Source organism: Vulpes vulpes, chromosome 5 (assembly GCF_048418805.1).
Source record: "Vulpes vulpes isolate BD-2025 chromosome 5, VulVul3, whole genome shotgun sequence".
NCBI classification, from domain to species: domain Eukaryota; kingdom Metazoa; phylum Chordata; class Mammalia; order Carnivora; family Canidae; genus Vulpes; species Vulpes vulpes.
Window position 1 is genome coordinate 86277554 of NC_132784.1, and position 23032 is coordinate 86300585.

Consider the following 23032-nt stretch of genomic DNA (forward strand, 5'->3'; position numbering starts at 1 on the left):
TACTATTGTTCCCAGAGGACCAGAGATCATTGGTTGGAGGTATTTTGGTTTTCTTTTTGTTTGTTTGTTTGTTTGTTTTTTGTTTGTTTGTTTTTGTTTTTTTTAATTTCTTTTATTAATTTGCTAGGGCTACCATAACCAAGTACCAGACACAGGATGTCTTAAACAACAGAAATTTAATTTCTCACAGTTCTGAAGGCTAGAAATCCAAGATCAAGGTTTTGGCAGATTTGATGTCTCCTTAGGGTTCTCTCCTTGACTTGCAAATTCTCACCTTCTCATCATGTCCTTACATGGTCTTTCTTCTGTGTTTGCACATCCCTGGTATAATTCTCTTTGTGCCCAGATCTCTTCTTCCTATAAGGACAATAGCCAAATTGTATTAGAACTCACCTAAGGGTCGAATTTCAATGTAATCACATCTTGAGGCCCTATCTCCAAATGTAGTCCCATTCTAAGATACTAGATTGGAGGTTCAGTGTTTGAATTTGGGTGGGATATAATTAAGTCCATAAATTTGGGTTTCTGATAATCAGAATACTACCAGAAGTTTTACCGACCTGAAAACCCAAATCTTTTCACACTTTTATAAAGCTCTATTCCTTCTATTAGCTGGCTTCCAATTAAGAGGAAACACTTAAGTGTTTTGATTTGTTTTGTTGTGTTTACTTAATCTTGTCTGATAGTGAATTAAATATAGCTTTATTTGGGGGTCAAGGACTATATATATATATATATATATATATATATATATAGTTATAGTTATAGTTATAGTTATAGTTATAGTTATTTAAAATGAATAATAATGTAAAGAAATTCTTAGTTTGTGGCCAGATTTGGCTCTTGGACCATATAGTTTGATAGTCCTTGATTTAGATTATTGGTTAGTTACTAGATGCAAAATTATGAAGCACAAAGAAACAAATAAATAAAGCATCCTGTGAAATTACCTATAATATCACATATATATTATATATATAAATATTTTTCAGATGGTCATATATTCTATGTAGAAAGTACTCCAGGAAGGTTAACTATTTCTTGTGATTGTTTTTGATTCAACCATTTACAGACTGAATGGCTGACAGGTAGAAGAGAGACAGTCAAACAATGAGAACATAGAGGGGTAGATGCCTAGTACCTCAGTACAGAAAACTATATTAATTGAACACCATTAGGGGGTGTTCTATTTTATAACATTTTATTTATGTAATATAAATATATTTAATATATAATAATATATAAATTTTAATATTATATTTATATAATAGTGTGACCTATTATATTTTTATTTTTTAAGATTTTATTTATTTATTCATGAGAGACACAGAGAGAGAGGCAGAGACACAGGCAGAGGGAGAAGCAGGCTCCATGCAGGGAGTCCAATGTGGGACTCCATCCTGGGTCTCCAGGGACCCGCCCTGGGCTGAAGGCAGTGCTAAACCACTGAGCCACCCGGGGCCTGGTGGGACCTATTTTATAACATAAATTTATGAATTAGTTTTTTAAAAATTGATTAAAGAAAAGCAAAAATTTTTAAATGCTTCTCTTGACATAAAGTTGGGTTAGAAGTTTGAGGTGTTTTTGTGAAAGAGAAATTCATCAATCACATCTGCTTCTGATAGAGTAAATAATCCCTCCTTTCAATTCTCCCTGATCCAGGAAAAAATAAATATAAGCTAAAACATTCAAGAAAAAAAAATAGGTGTTTTACAGATTATATGACTGAACATGTGGAATACATAGAAAATCTAAAAAAATCTGCATATGCATATTTATAAGTGAGTTTGGGAAGGTAGAGCAATACACAGGTAATGAAAAGGGGTGCCTGGGTGGCTCAGTTGGTTAAACATCAGAATCTTGGGATCAAGCCCCTGCTGAGTGGAGAGTCTATTTCTCCCTCTGCCCCTTTGCCTGCTTGTACTCTCTCCCTCTCTACTTTTTCTCAAATAAATAAAATATTTTTAAAAATGAAAGAAAAGAAACAACTTTGAGTTGTTTAAAACAAACTGTAGTGAAAAAAATCTAGCACTTTCATGTAACAATAAGGCAAATAAAAATCATATATAAAACCATTTATAAAAACACCAAAATATGTCATGTAGGTAGGAATAAATCTAACAAACATTACATAAGACATCTGATCCGGGAAAAATATTGAGAATAATTAAAGAAGATAGATGGATAAATAGGAAATATTACAACCTTATGGATTGCAAGATTAGTCAATAAACATCTTTCCAAATTGATTTATAGATAAAATGCAGTCTTAAGAATTCCCAACCCCTTTTCACTTGTAAAAGTTGATAAATTGATTCTAAAATATACTGAGATGTATGAAGTTCTAGGAATAGATAAGATGTCTTTAAGAAGAACATTTTTGGATTATCTGGTCTACTAGTTAGCAAGAATTATTTTAAAAGCTGTAAATATTTTAAAAGCTGTTGTATTTAAGAGAATGTAATATTGCTGCTAGGTTAGACAAATACACAGAATAGAATAGAAAATTCAGAAATAGACTCACTCATATATAGAAATTTGATATACAGTAATGTGACAATACAGAGCACAGTATTAAAAAAGTCAATATAAAAAAGTGCTATATAGATACCAATACATGAAAAAAAATAGTAACTTGACCCCTACTACCCATGAAGATCAAACCCAGATGGATAGATTGATTTTAAATTCAAATGTAAGAGGGGGAAAAAATAAGATTTTAAAACAATTTTATAAGAAAAATTTTAACTCCCAAAGGATGGAAATAATAAGAGAAAAAAAAGCATGGTTCATAATGGAAAGATTAATAAATAAGACTGTATTTTAAAAATATTTTCCAATAGATACTTTTATCTGATAAGGATGTTTTAGTTACATTTTGGAAATTAGTTCTGCTCTTCCAAAAATGGAAGCTGATATTTTTACAAGATAGATAGGTAGATAGATAATGTGTGTATGTGTGTGTGTATGGAATTTCTACAGCAAAATAATTCCATTGTTGGTGAAAGTGGATGGAGTAGAGATGAAACTAGTTTGTCCATGGAGCAATATTTCTTGAAACTGGATAATGATAGACATAGGCTCTCTTGCAAATGTTCTCTTATGTGCTTGAAAATTTTCACAATAAGGTAAATAAACAAAGTAGAAAAAATCATTTGCCACACAAATAGTTGACAATGAGCTCATATCCTGAATTGGTAAAGAATCCCTATAAATCTGTAGGATAAAAAGGAAACAGAACAATGGCTGAGAGACTTGAACAGACACTAAACAAAAGACGACATTCAGGTTTCCAATGATCTTAGGAAAGGGGACCAATATCAGTAATCATAAAGGAAGTATAAATTAAAATTGTAGTGATACACGACTGCACACCCACCAGAATGGCTAAAATTAAAACAACAACAACAAAAAAGATTGGCCATACAAAACACTAATAAAGATGTGGTACAACCAGAACTCTTAAATATTTAAGTATAAATTACTACCAACAGTCTCTGAAGTCCCAATCGGTCTTTCTAGGCCTACAAACCAGAAAAGTGCTGTACACGGGATCACAGATCTTATTAGACAGAGAACCAAATAGAATGACTAGGTAACTTTCCCCCCTGGAGGAACTCCCCTCACATCATTAAGAAGTAGAGATCATGTTGACTAATGGGGTCAGGATTTCAAAATTATACCTTCAGAATAATCCCACTGGAAAAATTTTAGGTGTTAGCAAACTCAAGAAATATGAATATTTTGATTTAGCTTTTAAAAACTCTGAAAAAATGGAAAATTTGAAAGGATCTGAAGTACTGACAAAATTTAACTTCACTGTAAATTTCATTGAAGACCTGGACAACAGTAAATGCCACAGCACAGCCTCTATCTGAAGGAGCTCTTTTGCATGGGTAACAGAATGGTGACTTTGAATGATACAGGAGTTTGATGGTGGCAATTCTTCAGTCGCTAAAGTGTGGGATGATAAAGGGAGCTCAGAAGGGATTCAAGAATTTCAGAATTAGTCAATAATTAGGCAGGAAAAGCATATTGTCTTAAATGTGCCAAAAACAGAAACATGTGGCTCAGAGGAAACTTCAAAAATAGCATAAAAACATACAAAAAAAAAAGTTACCCAGGCTTTGCCAGACATTGATACACAGATATCACTACTATCCTATCATCTTTAGAGAACAAAGACCACCAGATGCTAGAAACACAAGAAACGGAACTCAATCAAAAGAAGTCAGATGAAAGCAAAGAAGACTTAGCATTCTGGTATAACCTCTCTGAGTTTACAACTGAACCTACATTGGAAACTTATAGACAGATGCAAAAATAATGGAAAGACCAAGAAAAATTAGGTGCCACAAAGAAGAAAGGGAAATCACCAGAACTTTGATCAGTGAAGATGGAAAAGCCTTGAAAATAAATGAACCCCCAGGTGACTTCTCCATGACAGATGATGAAAGACATAACCAGGTCATCCTGGATCTTGCTGTCTATAGATAAAGGCAATTGATGTCCATGTGCAGTCAACTTGTATGTGAATAACGGCCAAAGGAAAGTCATTTCAGCTTGCACTTCCTACAGAAGTCAAACCCTAAAGCAGCTCTGCTAGAAAATCTCAAACATCAGAATGTTTAGTAATTTACATGCCTCAAGTAGAAGTAATTACAGGTGACAGAAAGGCACCCAGGTCTGCGAAAACTACCTTGAACATCAGCGGAGAGCAAACAAAAGAAGCAAACAGAAACCAGAAGTGGATTCTCACACCCACAGTCCCTAGGTAGCTAATGTAGTTCAAAAGGAAAAACAAACAAACAAACAAACAAACAAAAAACAAAAAAACAAACAACAACAACAACAAAAAAACACACCCAGAAGTGTTGGATCTGAAAAAAAATTATACCAATTGGTAAAGATCCACGCTAACGGATAACCCTGGAATGCCTCCATTGATATGAACATCAGACTGAGACCCAAGAGACTTAGTTTTACTCAGCAAGGAGTGTATAAGTAGCATTTGTGGAGTAAACAGAGTTATTTGTCAATATTGCTATGCTCTTTTCACTCACCTACTCTGTGTAATGCTACTTAAAGTGAAAAGGAGTAGTTAAATATTCTATAGCTGATTATTTGTCTCCGTAAAGTTTGGCTAGTGAAAATGCTCAAAAAATTAGTACCAATGATGTAGGAGTTTCGGAATCCTCTACTATATTTGAACCTATGCATATCCCTCAAAGTAGACTTTTTGCATGTGCTTGAGAGAAAAGCATAACAGAAAAGTTGTTAAAGAATTGTACAAGACTATGGGATAAATAAGGAAAAATGAAAACAAACATATATAATATATGAATAAATATACATAATGTAAAATCTATGAATCCTTCTATATAAAGATTCATTTAAAACTGGTAAATTAATCTCCAGTGTTGACATTTAGGACATTAAGTAACTATAGGAGAAAGGAGTAGTAGTGAATGAGGTAGGACCAGGTTTTGGGTGCATCTGGAATGCTAGCCATGACTTATTTATTGCCCTGTTTTGAGGTTTCAAGAGTGTCCATGTTTTGATAATTTGACTTTACATTCTCTTTATGTGTGGTATACTTCTATATATGCTTAGAAAAAGGAAATTAGCTTAAAGAGGAATATTTGGCAATGGATTTGATAAGTGTAGTGTATATGAAATGTCAAGGGATACAAAAAAGCAGTGATCAGTCTTTAAGTTGACACTATTGAAGAATGACAGCAGAAATCTTTCAATGCTAACTTGCCTGGATTCCAATAGACTCTTAAGGTCCTTTTAGTCTGGGGCCTTAATAATTCATTCATAAGTTAAAAGCAAAAGCTTTGCTTTAATATCTAAAAGAGTTATTCTTATTTAAAGCATAAAGCAACTTTGTAATGTTTTTTCTTAGGGATTTATACGAAGCAATCCAAATCTACTCTTTAGATAGGAATTATTCTAATGTTTATCCCTTGCATATCTCAAAAACTTATTTGACCTGATTAATGTCTTCTGAAGATCCAAAATCCCTAATCTAAACCCATTCATTATTTTACTTTTATGAATATCCATCCTTTATGCTTATTTGTAGCCCTTACCACTTGAAACTCTTTTTTTTTAAATCTAATCACTGACTCTAACATTTGAGCTCCTAGTTGTCATTACTTAAGTCTGATTTGTCTGTGTCAATGTAATATGCCCAATACTCATGAGAAAAAAAATATATTTTTAGAAGATTCAGTGTTGAATGATGTCTGGTTTGGAATCAGGTTGATAATCTTATAACTCTGAAGTTATTGTCTTTGATGATAAAGACTTAAAATCCCAAACACTAACTTAAAAACCAAAGCAAAAAATGCCTCTATTTGACTAAAACAGTTTCCCTTTAATATTCTTATACCAATAGGATGCTGCTTTCCTTTTTTTTAATATTAAATTTATTTTTTGTTGGTGTTCAATTTGCCAACATACAGAATAACACCCAGTGCTCATCCCATCAAGTGCCCCCTCAGTGCCCGTCACCCATTCACCCCACCCCCCGCCCTCCTCCCCTTCCACCACCCCCAGCTCATTTCCCAGAGTTAGGAGTCTTTATGTTCTGTCTCCCTTTCTGATATTTCCTACCCATTTCTTCTCCCTTCCCTTCTATTCCCTTTCACTATTACTTATATTCCCCCAAATGAATGAGAACATATAATTTTTTTCCTTTTTTAACACATTTCTGAAAGAAGTTGAAGACAGTACTTGTGAATAACACGTACTAGAGTCACTGGTTCTGCAGTTCATGCCTAGAAAGGAATGGATGTGTCATCTCCTTCATTAAAAAAAGGTGGGGGGGGGCATACTAGGAGTGTCATTTTTAAAGAAGCAGGAAAACTACTTTAGTATAAAAAAAAACTACTTTAGTATAAATCAATTCAATATTTAATGTCTATTTAGAAAAAATAATATAAAGCATGAAGGATTAAGGATGCCTGGGAAGTTCAGTGGTTGAGCATCTGCCTTCGGCTCACGGGGTCCTGGGATTGAGATCCACATTAGGTTTCCCACAGAGAGCCTGATTCTCCCTCTGTCTGTGTCTCTGCCTCTCTGTGTGTCTCATGAATAAAGAAAATCTAAAAAAAACAAACAAACAAGCAATAAGGATTAACTATACTAGTAAACACTTCCAAAGTGTCTTATATGCTAAAAACTATAAAGAGCTTTAATAAAAGGATGTCATATGGAGAATACATATATAATGTAACTGGGTATGGCAATATATTTAATCAATAAGACTTTTTGTGATTATTAAATAAAATAGTTTATATTTTAAAAGGCAAGCCATAAAACAGACTCTTAACTATAGAGAACAAACTGAGGGTTGTTGAGGGTTTGGGTGGGGAGTTGGGCTAAATGGGTGATGGGGATTAAGGAGGGTACTTGTTATGATGAACACCGGGTGTTACATATAAATGAATCACTAAATTCTACACCTGAAGCTAATATTACACTGTATGTTAACTAACTGGAATTTAAATAAAAACTTGGGGGGAATAAAAGAAGCATTAAACATAAAAACCCACGTACAACTTTAAAAAAATACTAAAAGTTGTAAATGATGTACTTGAAAGGAGAAGAAATGAAGATACTGCATAATAAACAAATGTAGGTCATCAAAAATTATATTTTTGGTACTCTTGGTACTCTATATATTTGGTACTCTTACAAGTACCAAAAAATATTTTATTTATTTATTCATGAGAGACACAGAGAAAGAGGCAGAGGGAGAAGCAGGCTCCCTGTGGGACTTAATCCCAGAACCCAAGGATCATGTCCTGAGCTAAAGGCAGATGCTCAGCCATTGAGCCACCCAGGCAACCCCCCCCCCAAAAAAAAATTAAGATAAAGGAAGTACTCTTTAAAATAAATATTTACTGTATCTCTGTAAGCATATGTGCATAGTGTACACATAACTAAACAAAACTGTGAGACTCTCATTCAGATATTACTTTGGTTACTTTTTATTATTCTCAAAGATTTCTTAAGCTGTATGAACTTTCGGTAAAATCAATTTTTTTGAATTATGACAGTGATTGTTGACAACATGAATGAATAAAAATAGCTTAGCCATTGTTGCTTGCCTTTTAATAGAGTTTAAGTAGAATTTAATAGAGCTTAAAGTATCACTTAATTATAGAATATGTTCACTTGCCTTCTGAATAGCAATTCTAAAATGTAACTCCATAACGATATGTGTACTTTGGCTAAAGCAAGAAGTAAAAAAAAAAAAGGAGATTTTTTTTTAACAGAAATTAAATAAAACAATAACAAGTCCTTAAAATCCCCATATCTGAGAGGCTCCTCAGTAGCAGTGCTTTTTTTCTTTCTGGAAGCATGAAGGATTACTATTCTTTAATAAATAGCATTATTAAACACTGTCACGTATTCTGTTTTGCTCCGTGTTCATCTGCTTTATTTCTCAAATTCCACATATGAATGAAATCATGTGGTATTTGCCTTTCTTTGACTGACATTTCGCTGAGCTTAATGCTCTCAGCTCTATCCACATTATTGCAAATGACACCATTTCATAATTTTTGATGGCTGAGTAATCCATATACTACTCAAATATACACACAGCACATCTTCCTTATCGGTTCATCTGTCAATGGACGTTTGGACTCTTTCCATGATTTAGCTAGTGTTGATAAAGTTGCTATAAACATTGGGGTGCGTATATCCCTTCAAATCACTATTTTTTGTATCCTTTGGGTAAGCACCTAGAGGTACAATTGCTCGATCATGGAATAGTTGTATTTGTAACTATTTGAGGAACCTCCGTACTGTTCTCCTGAGTGGCTGCACCAGTTTACATTCCAACAGTGTGAGAGGATTCCCTTCTCTGCATCTTTGCCAACATCTTTTGTTTCCTACATTGTTAATTTTAGCCTTTCCGACCAGTGTGAAGTGGTATCTCAATGTAGTTTTGATTTGCATTTTCCTGATGGTGAGTGATGTTGAGCATCTTTTCATATGTCTGTTAGCCATTTGCATGTCTTCTCTGGAAAAATGTCCAGTCATAGTTACATGTGATTTTGACATAGACTGTTTAGATACTGGATCTCCTATCCACCCTTCCCTTCATCCCACCATCTGGTCCACCTGATAAAGCAAATGCTTTTCATCACTATAGATAATTGGCTACCAGAGTTTGGGTCAATGTGGAAGAAGATTATTGTACCATAAATAGATCTAGTCTGAGTATTCTCGAGACCATTAGATATGTCCATGAAATCAATAGCTTTTGGTCATTAACGGACTGTCAGGTAATAGAGAATTCTCTTGCCTGATTTGCCTTGAGATAGGATATTGGTCCTTTCCTGCCTTTGGACTCAAATTAAAACATAAGTCCTTATTGGGTCTTTAGTCTGACTGTTTTTAGATTCGACCTTAATACCATTAGCTCTCCTGGTTCTCAAGCTTTTGAACTCAGACTGGATTTAGACCATTGGTTCTCCTGGGCATCCAACTGGCTTAGTATAGATCTTGGGACTTCTCCCCATCCATAACCATTTGAGATGAAAGTATACACACACACAGAGTGTATATATATATATATATATATATATATATATATATATATATCCTATTGGTGCTGTTTCACTGGGGAACCCTGACCAATACTGTGACCATGTCAAATTTTTTTTAACTCTTCCAATTATGTATTTAGAATCTTCAAAATGTGCTGGCTTAGTTATAAAACTCTTATGGTATTTTATTAAACATATTCTGTCCATATATTCTTTATATATATATTTATATAAATTCACATATTTTCTAGATTAATTATATGGTATGCTGATGTGTATATGATATAAATATATAAATTTATAAAGTGGTGAAACAGCCTGGCGTGAAGTAGGTAATCAATATATATATATATATATATTTTTTAATTTTTATTTATTTATGATAGGAACACAGTGAGAGAGAGAGGCAGAGACACAGGCAGAGGGAGAAGCAGGCTCCATGCACCGGGAGCCCGACGTGGGATTCGATCCCGGATCTCCAGGATCGCGCCCGGGGCCAAAGGCAGGCGCCAAACCGCTGCGCCACCCAGGGATCCCTCAATATATATATTTTTAATATTGTTAGGTAAATCATACACATAAACATTTCTTTAATACTAAAATTGTCCTTGGTTATATTTTTTATATAAAAAATAGTAAAGAAGGAATATTTGGCTCATTTTGGAAGTGATCTCAGCCAGTTCCCAGAGAATAGCTAGAAGGGATCAACTTCATTTTAGAGATAAGGGAAAAGATGATGCTTGGGTAACTTGCCCAAGGTCACAAGCCTATTGTGGAGTAGAGTTGAGATCAGTATCCAGATGGTCTAAGGTAGCTCTGTGCTCCTTTTTATTACACCATGCTGCCTCTCAATTTTACAAGTTCAAGATCTCAGAGGGTTTCTATTTGCTCATTTGTTTTGTTTCTTTTTCAGTCACTATCATAGGATTTGGGGCCATGGCAACAGCTGCTGCACTGATGCTCCTTGCTTGCCAGTTCTCTGGGATGGCTGGCCATGTAAATGATGGTTGATTATCCTGTTGGCACAATTTTGTGCTTCTAACATCTCTGCCATATGGTCGTGTTTTCCCATTGGAAAATCTGACTAGTTTGTAAACTTTTTTCCTCAAGAGCAGAGACCATGACTCCTACTTCTTTGAAAATTTATTTTGGGCTGGGTATAGTACACACTAGAGCAAGAGCTTGATAAACAAAATGGGGGTTCGGGCCCTTCCTCTCATCTTTCTGTCTACCTAGGACAGATGATACCTCTATTAATTTTCTATTGCTGCTATACCACAAACTTAGTAGCTTAAAGCAATGCAAATATATTATCTAACAGTTCTGGAGGACAGAAGTTTGAAATGGATCACCTCAGGCTAAAATGAAAGGATTAGCATGGCTACATTCCTCTCTGTAGGCTCTAGAGGAGAATCCTGTTCTGTCCTTACCAGCTTCTAGAGGTTTCCCATATTCCTTTGTTCTTCCATCTTCAAGCCAGCAATGGTAGATTGAATCTTTCTCAGATCACAACATTCTGATGCTCTGTTTCCATCATCTGTCTCCTATTCTCATTCAGACTCTTCTGCTTCTCTCACTTGCAAAGGACCCTTGTAATTACGGTGAGTCCACTGAATAACCCAGGATACTCTCCTTATTTTAACTTCAACTGATTAGCAACCTTAACTCCATTTGTAATCTTAACTCCTATAATCCATGCAGCATAACATATCCATAAATTCTGGGGATTAGTGTGTGGACATCTTTGAAGGTCTGTTCCACCTACCATAGTTCCTTTTTATCTCGGCTATTATTTCTTTACATGCATTTTTATTATCCAGTTGTGAGCTTCTTGAACATGTTCTAGGTTGCTCACCTTTATACACATTAATCTGAACCTGGTTCCTACTGTGTAGAAGAGGTCAAATACATATTTGATGAAAAAGTGAAAGCATGAAGAAATATGATGCTTAAAAATGTCCTTCCCAGGGACACCTGGGTGGCTCAGTGGTTGAGAGTCTATCTTTGGCTTAGGGTGTGATCCTGGGGGCCTGGGATCAAGTCCAATATTGGGATCCCTTCAGGGTACCTGCTTCTCCCTCTGCCTGTGTCTCTGCCTCTGTCTTTGTGTCTCTCCTGAATGAATATTTAGAAATCTATAGAAAAACGTGGCTTACCTAGAAACAGAAATATGCAATCTGCATGTGTACATGTGAACATTGCTTTATCCATTTAACGAACATTTTGGGTTGTTTACCATATACCAAGAGCTATTCTGGGCACTCTGAACAAAAGCAACCAAAATTCTTGGATTTAGATCCTAGCAGTTGGTGAAAGTCAACAAATAATTAATAGGAAAAAAAATAGTACATTTATGCCATGTAAGAAGGTAATGGAAAATGTTAAATTGGAGTATGAGAAAAATGAATCTATATGTCCACACAAAAACTTGTACACCTGGGACACCTGGGTGGCTCAGTGGTTGAGTGTCTGCCTTTGGCTCAGGGCATGATCCCAGAGTCCCAGGATCGAGTCCCGCATCGGGCTCCCTATGGGGAGCCTGCTTCTCCCTCTGCCCGTGTCTCTGCCTTTCTCTCTGTGTCTGTCATGAATAAATAACTATAATCTTAAAAAAAACTTGTACTTCAATGTCCATAACATTATTGTTCATAATAGCCAATGAGTGAAAACAACCCAAAGTCCATCAATTAGTGAATGAATTTTAAAAATGTAGTATAGAGATGCCTGAATGGCTCAGTCATTAAGCATCTTGACTCTTCATTTCCACTCTGGTCATGATCTCAGGGTTGTGAGATGGAGCCCCGTGTCAGGATCCGTACTGGGTATGGAGTTTGCTTGAGATTTTCTCTCTCCCAGTGCCCCTCCCCCGCTCTCTCTTTCACACTCAAAAATGATTTTAAAAAAATTTAAAAAAATTAAAAATGTAGTATGTAGGGCTGTGTTTGGAAAAAGGAAATGACTACAAGTGGACACAGGGTTTCTTTTGGAGTTATAAAAATGTTTTAAAATTAAATTGTGGTTATGCAAACCTCTGTAAATATGCTAAAAATTACTAAATTATAAACTTACAGTAAAAAATTTATGGTTTTTAATTACATCTCAATAAACCTGTTAATTAAAACAATAAAGAAAAGGAAATGTGGAAATATAATGATGATATGGAGGGTCACCTGGGTGCATCTCTAATTTTCATTACGGTGTTCAGCACAGTTGGATCTCACTAAGAAGAAGATATTTGATCACAGACTATATGGATGTGATCAAAGTGCAGATGTATGGGGACACGGGTTCAAGCCTGAAACAAAACCTGCAAACCTGTGAAATGTCTCTGATGCAGGAGGGTAGGTGGTATGTCATATGGATAACAAGGGAGTAAGTGTGACAGAACTAGAAGGAGTTAAATTGCTAAAAATAAGAGAGATAAAGAGTGGTGCACAGAATGGACAGGGCTCTCTAGCCCACTCTAGCCCATTCCTCTTGAGTGAAATGAAAAGAAAATGGAAGATTTTGAGCATAAAAGTGAGATATTTTCACTTACATTTTTAACCGATCCTCATAGCTGCTTTGTAGATAATTATTACAGGAGGACAAAGGTGGACACAGGAGAAGTGGGTTGCTCGTGTGTGTGTGTGTGTGTGTGTGTGTGTGTGTGTGTTGTTGTACTAAGGAAGAATTTTCCCCTAGCTTTATAAAAACGATATACCATTTTTAGAAAATCTAAGATGCTGGATGTAATTTAGCCAGTCTGCTGTAGACTTTCAGACATCCTAGTTGTATCAGGCAATTCCTTTCCCTTGACCTGTTCTGTTTCTATAAAAAACTGGAGGTGCACACTTATAGAATCATTACAATGATAAGGAAGCAAAATAGATATGGAAACAAAATTTTATCAACCTTGGCAAAATGTAATTTGGTTTAGCTAGTAGATCAAACAAATGAATTAAGTTCTTAGAACTATATGAAGAAAAAACAAAATTAATCAAAGACTTTTAAATCTAAAATAGTAATTATCTGAAGTCTGATGTGAGAAAAATAAACTGATATTTGGTTTCTACTTAAAAGAACTGTTCAAGGGGTGATTGGGTGTCTCAGTTGGTTGAGTATCTGCCTCCGTCTTGGGTCATAAACTCAGGGTCCTAGGATCTAGTTCTATGTAGGGACCCCTGCTCAGTAGGGAGTCTGCTTTTCCCTCTCTCTTTGCCCTTCCCCACTTTTCCTTTATTCTGTCTGTCTCTCAAATAAATAAATCTTAAAAATAAAAAGAACTGTTCAAATTTATTTACTTAAAATTATTTATAATTTCCTAAATATCATTTATTTCACTATTTTCTACGGAGACAATTTAGAGAAAGATTAGTAGATCCATATCTCAGAAAAATTCCAATTTTACTTGTTAGAAATTTTTGAAAAGATTATTTTCAAATATAAATATTACTTTTAATGAAAAATGCTCTATAGAAAGCATATGAAAAAATTCTCCTTTGAATCACCTGCTAATATTCTGAAATAAAGGACTTTTTTTCATTATTTGTGAGTTTTATGGGTGTGTAACACATGTGAATTCCTCAAAATGGAAATATTCAATCTTTTAAATTATTGTGTATGAGTTACTAGCACATACATCACCTTCCATTTTATACCTAGCAATAGAGAACAAAAAGAACAGAGAAAGGAGGAGGGATATAATATCACTAATCTAGCATATTAGTATTATCTTTGATCCTAATTAGTAGCTTTATTTCAACCATACAATATTTTCTTTGATCTATAGGTAGAAAATACTCAATGAACATTTGTCCAAATAAAATATTGAAAATATCATAGTCTTTCGAAAAATATTTTTAAGGCTCTTGGTAAAACAAAAAGGATTTTGTTTACCTTGATCACATTTGTAGCTTTGTTTTTGGATCCTACAATGTTGTTTTACTTCAAGTATAGCCATTTTGTGATGATGTTTTAAAATTTAGAGTTAAACGTAATCCAACAGGCTAGAATGATATTTAATATTTGGGAGTTTGTAAACATGAAAAATAGCTCAGGATCTTTTTCTAATTACACTGGAGTTTTATAACATTGTATTTGGATTTAATGACCATAGTAACTCTACATGGAAGTGACTGCTCTTGAGATGACTGTTATAATGCATACTAGGCTATATTAAATTATATCATAAAAAGGGTTAATGAGTTCATCAGTAAAAAAATATTTTTCCTGATTTCTCTTTCCTCCTATGAAATTGCTGGACATGCAGTATTGGTGGCAAAACCATGTAGATGAAAAATATATTGGAGCCTAATTCACTGTGTAAATGTAAACTTGTAAAACTATTTAGAAAGAAAAATCCATTGTTCTTTCCCACGTTGTGGAGGAACCTTAGTTTATGGTAGTGTATGGTTTTAGTTTTCTGTTAGGTTGCACTGTACAGTTAGGCAAAGATATGGAAAAAATCTGGTGGCAATATTCCCCAAATAAGTCATCAAACAAATGTAATCAGGTTCAAAAGCCAGTTAAACTATCTGGTGTCCCCCCAAAAAAATAGGAATCTGGATGGCTGTCATAGAGAAAGCCAGTTGATATAGAAATGTTTCATTGTACACCCCGGATAGAGTAAAATATGTTGCCTAACTTCAAACCATTTTTATTGGTTGGACATGTAGAGAGTTGCAATAAATGTGCCCAAACTTCAGTATTTTAACACAATACAAAAGTATTTTTTCACTCACACAATCAAACAATATGGTAATGTGGAGCGCCTATTCCATTGTATCTCCTGGGTATTTCCATTAAGTGGTGATTCCAGAGCCCTGCATCTTCCTATCCCCTGGTTCCATCATCCCCTTGGGTTTTGGAGTCCTCTGCTGGATTTTTTTGCATTCAAACAGCCAATGGAAAAAAGAAAGCATAAAGGAGATGAGGAATTTGTTTAGATGTGTGATGTGGAAGAGAAATATGTATCACTTCTGCTCACATCCCATTAATGAGAGCTCAGTCAACCAGGACCCTTGTAACTGCAAGGAAGGTGAGGAAATTAGCTCTAGCTCTGTGTCCAGTGTCAAAGGTGTGGTGAGCTTATTGGTGCCTCTGCCATGTGGTTTAATTCTTGAGGGTGAAAAGAAGAGGCAACAAACAAGATGTGAATTCAGGAATACAGATCTTCCTCGATTTACAATGGGGTTACTTCCCCAATAAATCACAAATGGAAAATATGATAAGTTAAAATATCGTAAGTCAATATCATAGGTCAAAACTGAATTTAATTCACCTAGCCAACCAAACATCATAGCTTCACCCTGCCCCCCATAAATGTGTGTAGTGCACAAATGTTCACCTCTGGTTGGGCCCAACATCCTAACAAAAAGTCTATTTTAAAATAAAGTGTTGAGTATCCCATATAATTTCTTGAACACTGTACTAAAAATAAAAAAAAAATAGAATGGTTGTCTGGTGCAGAATGGTTTTAACTGTATTGGTTGTTTACCCTTGTAATCTCATGGCTGACTAGAACATGAGGCTTGCTGCCACTGCCCAGCATCACTAGAGAGAGAATCATACTGCATATCACTAGCCTGGGAAAATATCAAAATTCAAAGTTACAAGTATGATTTCTAGCGAATGCCTGTCCCTTTTGCATCATCATCATAAAGTCAAAAAATGGGATCCCTGGGTGGTGCAGCGGTTTAGCGCCTGCCTTTGGCCCAGGGCGCGATCCTGGAGACCCGGTATCGAATCCCACGTCGGGCTCCCGGTGCATGGAGCCTGCTTCTCCCTCTGCCTATGTCTCTGCTTCTCTCTCTCTCACTGTGTGCCTATCATAAATAAATAAAATAAAAAAAAAAAATAAATAAATAAAGTCAAAAAATCCTAGGTTGAAATGTCATGTTCCAGGGACGTTCAGTAAAAAAAGATTAGAGTGTTTATGAAAACTATTATCTTAATAAACCACGCTCAAGTCCACAGCGTTGTCAATAGAAATATGTATCTATTTTTACAGGATAATGTTAGAATGTATGTTTTAACAAAATTCCCCACTGATTCATAGGTCAATTAAAGTTTGAGAAGCACTGCTCTATATAATATATCTCACTTGAAAAATTTACAGTGTACCATAGTGTTTAAAAAAAAAAAAAACAAGCTTGAGAATTTGTACTGCAAAGAAATTTGTTAACTTTTATTATTATTATGAATAATCTGAATATTCCAACTGAACTTGATCATGATCACTTCTTAACAAGACAACCATCAACATCCCACAGGAGGCTAGTTTTCTGTGAAACTGATAGAAAAATTGATTTTTTTAAAGATTTTATTTATTTATTCATGAGAGGCACCGAGAGAGAGAGAGAGGGAGAGAGAGAGAGGCAGAGACACAGGCAGAGGGAGAAGAAGGCTCCATGCATGGAGCCCGATGCAGGATTCAATCCCGGGACTCCAGGATCACGCCCTGGGCTGAAGGCAGGCACTAAACCACTGAGCCACCCAGGGATCCCCAGGAAAATGGATTTAAATGCACAAAATGGGGAAGAAGTAAAGTCAGAAATTTAAGTGTTAGTTTTGAAATGGTGTCTCCTCCATAAGCTACCCCTGAATTGGAAGACTAATTCCAGTATTCCCAATTAGATAGACTGATTCTAACATGAAGGGTTTTAGTTCTCCATTCATTTATTAATTCTGCCTACTATTTTTCAAACACTCATTTAAGGTCTGTGAAACCAAGAGTGATCCAGGATTTCAGCGGAGGAAGAGGGAAAATAAGTTAAAATAGGATGTGAATATAAAATATTTACAATGGGTGGACACATCCATTTGGATAGACTGTAAGTGAATTTGCCTTAAAATGAACCCTCATTTGTTGCAAACTCCACACACTCTATCAAAACGTTGTAATGTTAGAATTAGCCTATTAAAAACTGAGGTCCTCACTGATAACACTGGATTGGCTCTGAATTGTTTTATGTATTCAGGATTCATTAGATGGATGGATGGATAGATAGATAGATAGATAGATAGATAGATAGATGATAGATAGATAGATAGATAGATAGATAGATAGATGATAGATAGATAGATAGATGATAGATAGATAGATAGATAGATAGATAGATAGATAGATAGATAGATGATAGATGATAGATAGATAGATAGATAGATAGATAGATAGATAGATAGATAGATGATAGATATCATAGAGTAGAAAAAAAATTATTGGATTTGGAATCAGTTACCTAAATTTCAGTCTCGGTTCTTTAATTCTAGAATACTGTAGTGGCTTTAAACATAGATTTCCATTGAGAGGTGGAATCTCCTTGCTCCATGAATCTGGGTGGGCTTGTTACTATTTCAACGAAAGAAAATGATAGAGGTGAGACTATGTGTCCTCTAAGGCTCAGTCAGAAAAAGTTATGCAACCTGTCTTGGAAGGGTTGCACTGAGAGAAGTCAGTCACCGTGTAAGTTGACTACCCAGAGTCTACCGTGTTGGAGAGGCCACTTGTAGAAGCACCCGTCGCCAGCTACAGCTGAGCTCCAAGCCAACAAAGAGCATTAGCTGCCCCTTAAACTGTGTGAGTGAACCGTTTTGAAAGTCCAGCCAGGCTCAGTCTTCAGGGGACTGCAGCCCCACTTGGTGTTTGACCAAAGTCACATGAGAGACTCTGAACAAGAATTGCCCAGCTAAGCCCTTCTCAAATTCCTGACCCACAAAACTGTAGGCAAAATAAAGTGGTTGCTGGTTTCAGCTATGACAAAATTAATTTATGATGCAGCGGTAATAACTATAACAGTGTTCTGGGGTGAGTCACTTACTCTCTTTAAACTCTTACGCCTTACATTTCCAATAGGAATATCATCTCTTTAATACCATCGCAAGGCTTAAAGGATATTATAAATCTTAGAATACTGAGAAAATACTTGTAGTTTTATTTTGTTCACTTATTTATATGTTTAACTCAACATATGTATTGAATACTTACTATATTTCAAGTCTTTTGTCTATATAGTAGCTTCCCATTCCTTTCATTTTAAGAAAATAAATTGCTTAAAAGTATAACATAGCAGAATTGAGTTAAACATGAAGCTTGGATACATTTTAAGAGCAGTTGGGGGCTAGGGGAGAAGTATGTCTCAAACTAAAGTGAAAAGCAACCAAAAATTATAATGTGAGAGTTTGATGACTATACCCTACACATTTTAAAGACATATATATATATATATATATATATATATATATATATATAATTATAAGTTGTATAATCGTAGCTGAAACACAGGCAGCTGAGTGTATCACCCAGCTTTTATTTCTGTTGATTCTGTTCTGAGGCACTATAATGTTCTGGAAGAACTGTTTTGATGAACAAGTTAATCCTGCTCTTAAGGATTAATAAGAACATTTAATTCATTTTAAATTTACTCTATTGTCTTTAATAGCCAAATAAACCAGGGGGGTGGGGAAGGTTGTGGCTTAATTTTCCATCTGCACAATGTGGCTTAACTAAATGTGATTTAATGAGTTAAATGGGTGTGATATATCAAATTGCACTTCCTGCAGAGAAAAGCAAGTTCAATGATGTGAGCCACCAAACCCAGGTGTTTGTTTGTTTTTTCTCCTTCACTAAGGGAACTAAAATATTTCTTAAATCAACTGTTAAATACCTAAGTGATATGCTTTTGGTTTAGATCTGATGTCATTAATATTTATTTTTAATCAGCTCTTTTTGGATACAGCTTCAGACCCATTTTTAAGAATGATGACAAATTTAGACACTTGTGTAATAGCCAGCACACACCAAGATACAAAACATTTGTCCCACATTATAAGTTTGTCAATGAATTTCCCATTTGGTGTCCATCCCTTTGCCTACAAATCGTACCCTATCCAGGCAACCACAGATCTACTTCATGTGATTATGAATTTGATTTGCATCTGGCTTCTTTTGGTCATCTTAATCTTGGGATCCATCCATATAGTTGCACATATCATAGTCCATTCCCTTTGGGATGAATAGAATATACTTACATGGATATATCACAGTTCATGTAGCCTTTCCCTTGTTAATGGACATAGGGTTGTTTTTAGATTTTGGTTACCATGAAGAAAGTTGCTATAAATGTTCATATACAGGTCTTCATGTAGACGTAGGTTTTTGTTTCTCTTGGGTAAACCCTTAGGAGTAGAATTGCTGGTAATTGCATCTCTAATGTTATAAGAAACTGTCAAACTGTTTTAAGAGGCGATTGAACTACTTGTCATTCCCACAAACAGTACATAAGAAATCCAATTGTACCATGTCCCCTTTCAGTTTTGTCGTTCGTTTCAATGTTAGCAATTCTAATGAGTGCTTGCTGATACTACTTTGTGGTTTTAATTTGCATTTATTTGATGACTAAAGGTGTTGAACATTTTTTCAAGTACTTATTTGCTTGTTCTTTGGGTTAGTGTCTGTTCAATTATTTTGCCTGTTTTTATCTGGTTATTAGTCTTATTAAGTTGTAAGGACCCATTACATATTCAGGATATAGTCCATCAGATTTATATTTTGCAGAAGTTCCCCACCACCTATTTTGTGGTTTAACTTGTTGGTTTCTTTGCAGTGTTTCACAAAGTGTACAAGTTACCAATTTGGATGAAATTCAAGTTGTATTATTTTTTTCTTAGGGTTTGTTCTTTTGATTCTCTAAGTATTTTTGGCTAACCCAAGATCACTAGGATGCCTTATAAGATTTTCTTCTAGACTCTGCTAGTTTTAACATTCACATTTAGGTGTATAATTCAATAAATTGAAGTTTATTGAAATAAATTTCTGATTGCTGTGAGTTGGATAGCACATTGTTTGGTTGATATTGTTTAAAAAGACGATTGTTTCCTCACTAAATTTTCTTAAAAGATTTGTCACAAGTGAATCAACTTTATAGAAAAGAAAGAAAAGAAAGAAAGAAAGAGAAAGAAAGAAAGAAAGAAAGAAAGAAAGAAAGAAAGAAAGAAAGAGAAAGAAAGAAAGAGAAAGAAAGAAAGAAAGAAAGAAAGAAAGAAAGAAAGAAAGAAAGAAAGAAAAGAAAGAAAGAAAAAGAAGGAAAGAAAGAAAGAAAATGTCAAATGTATAGATCGGTTTGAAGAGAATTGACATCTTACAATATCTGGGTGTTGTAATATATAAACACAGTATATCCCTCCATATATTTAGGCTTTCTATAAATTTTCCCAGAAATGATGTGCAGTTTTCAATGTGTTATCTTCCATGTTTTTTCTCAAACTTACTTGTATTTCATTATTTTGGTACCATTGCAAATAGTATTTAATGCTTTTGCAAATAACATCATCTTTTCTTTTTCAGCTTCATCATGATAATTGCCTACCATATATTAAATAATATTGTGTTAAATACATATTTTAGTTCTGATAGGATTTTTGTAGTTTCATTGATATTTTCTGCATCAACAATTCTACCATCTATAAATTTTAAAAAAAGTTTTATTTTTTTCTCCAATTTGTATACATCCTATTTTTACAATGCTAGGACTTCCTGTAAATTTTGAAGACAAGTGGTTGATAGTGACATGCATGCCCTTATATTCTATGTCTATTCATTCTGTTTCAATTAATGAAAACAGTTTTGACATATCAAAATATTATGCAAGTTTTATTTCTCATTTCTCCTTCAGTTTCATGTTTTTTATATGTTTTGGCACTGTTATTAGATGCATACACATTTAGAATTGTAATGTTCCTTGATGAGTTGATTATTTTTATCATTATTATGTGTCTCTCTTTGCCACTTACAATGATTCTTATTCTGTGGTCTACTTCCATATTAATATACACAATCCAGTTTTTTTTTTTAATTAGTGTTTGCATAGTGTGTGCTTTCCAACTTTACTTTTATCCTACATATGCATTTTTCATTAATATTTCTTGTAGAGAGCAAACAGATTGATTGTGCTTTGCTTTCAATAGCTTTGGTTCAAGTTTGTCACTTTAAATCAACGTTTGCTCATTTATTTATACTATATGCTCTGTTTCTTTTTTCTTCTTTCCTGCTTTGCTTATTATTTTTTTTACCATTAATTAATATTTACTTTCTCTTATTTCTGAGACTCTAATTACATTTTTTAAAGTCTCATTGATACTGGCTCACAAGCCATTGATACTTGGTTTAAGTTTTACAGTCTTTGTATTTCATTTTAAATAATTTCTCCTGCTATATATTCAAGTCCACTAATTTTTTCTTGTGCTATTTCTAGTCAGTTATTAAATCTTATTTGGCATAATTTTTATTTTAAATATGTATTTTATATCTCTAGATATTCTGTTTGGGTCTGTTCTAATAATTCCATCTAACTTACCATTGTGTTCACATTTTTATTGAACATTTAGAATGTGCTTGTGTATGTATGATTTTAATGTCCATATTTGATAGTTGTGTAATTCCTAGAGGTAACCGAGTGATTCCCAGAGGTATGTAAGTGCTTAAATTCATTCAATTTATGGCTCTTCTGTAACTGTTATTTCCTTGACATTTTTTTTCTCCTCCAGCTTGTGTCCTTTATGACATATGTGCATATTGATTTTCAATCAGAGACTCCACTCAGAAATAGTCTTCCTGTCTTGTTCTCCCTAACCTATCCATGTACTCTTATCTTAATGAGTCTTCTGGTCTCTGCTTGGCTTCCCATGTTTTGCTGAAGCTGGAACATGCTTCACTGGAGAAATTGTCAGGTTCACCTCATTTGTTGATTTTCCCTTTGAGATTTTTGTCTTGCATTGGCTATTAGCCAGGGTCCCAAAACAGTGGTTTCATATATTTAGTTCAATTTTCTATTTGTTAGAGCAGGAGGGGACTTATCATTATGAATGATCTTTCATGAAGAGAAATAGAAATTTCCTCATCCTATTTTAAATGCAAAATATTGGCAAGATGAAATTAATGTGCACTTTGCCATTATGTTTCTAATTCATATGATACATATTAAATGCATTTAAAAAACCAAATAATATACAATAGTATATTTAAAATATTGAGACAGACTTAATGAAGCAAAGTACTCTGAATTATCTGAATTAGTTGTCAAATGCTCTTGATATTAACCCTATTAGCCCTATTTCTACTACTAACCATTGACTAGATTTTATTTTTGAACACCAAATACTCTAGTTCTTTTTTGAAGTGCCCCCTGTCGGAGGGAAGATTATAAGGTTTGACCCTGAATAACTCAAAAACAGCTATGAGATAGACATGGCTAGGAGAATGTGGATAGAGATGCCATGTGCTATTATTCCTGGGTAGGGCCTTTGTAACATTCTTTTTTCCTTCTCCTTATTCACGAGCTCATTCCATGTAGGAGTTGCTCTATCAGAGTGGGATCCTGACTGAAAATGACATGAAGTAACATATCATAACTGGGTTAATGTATACCTAACCCAAGACAAGTGTGTAATTCAAAGAAGAAATAAAACTTTAGTTGTTTTGTACC

The 23032-nt window shown here is 34.5% G+C and overlaps 2 pseudogenes; both read left to right on the plus strand.

The window, feature by feature from the left end:
- The first annotated feature begins 4144 nt into the window (after positions 1 to 4144).
- On the plus strand, positions 4145 to 4774 carry LOC112914507 (dynein axonemal assembly factor 11 pseudogene; annotated as a pseudogene).
- Positions 4775 to 12819: 8045 nt separating this feature from the next.
- The window catches only part of LOC112914506 (actin-related protein 2/3 complex subunit 3 pseudogene), a 29220-nt pseudogene continuing 19007 nt past the window's right edge, over positions 12820 to 23032 (plus strand).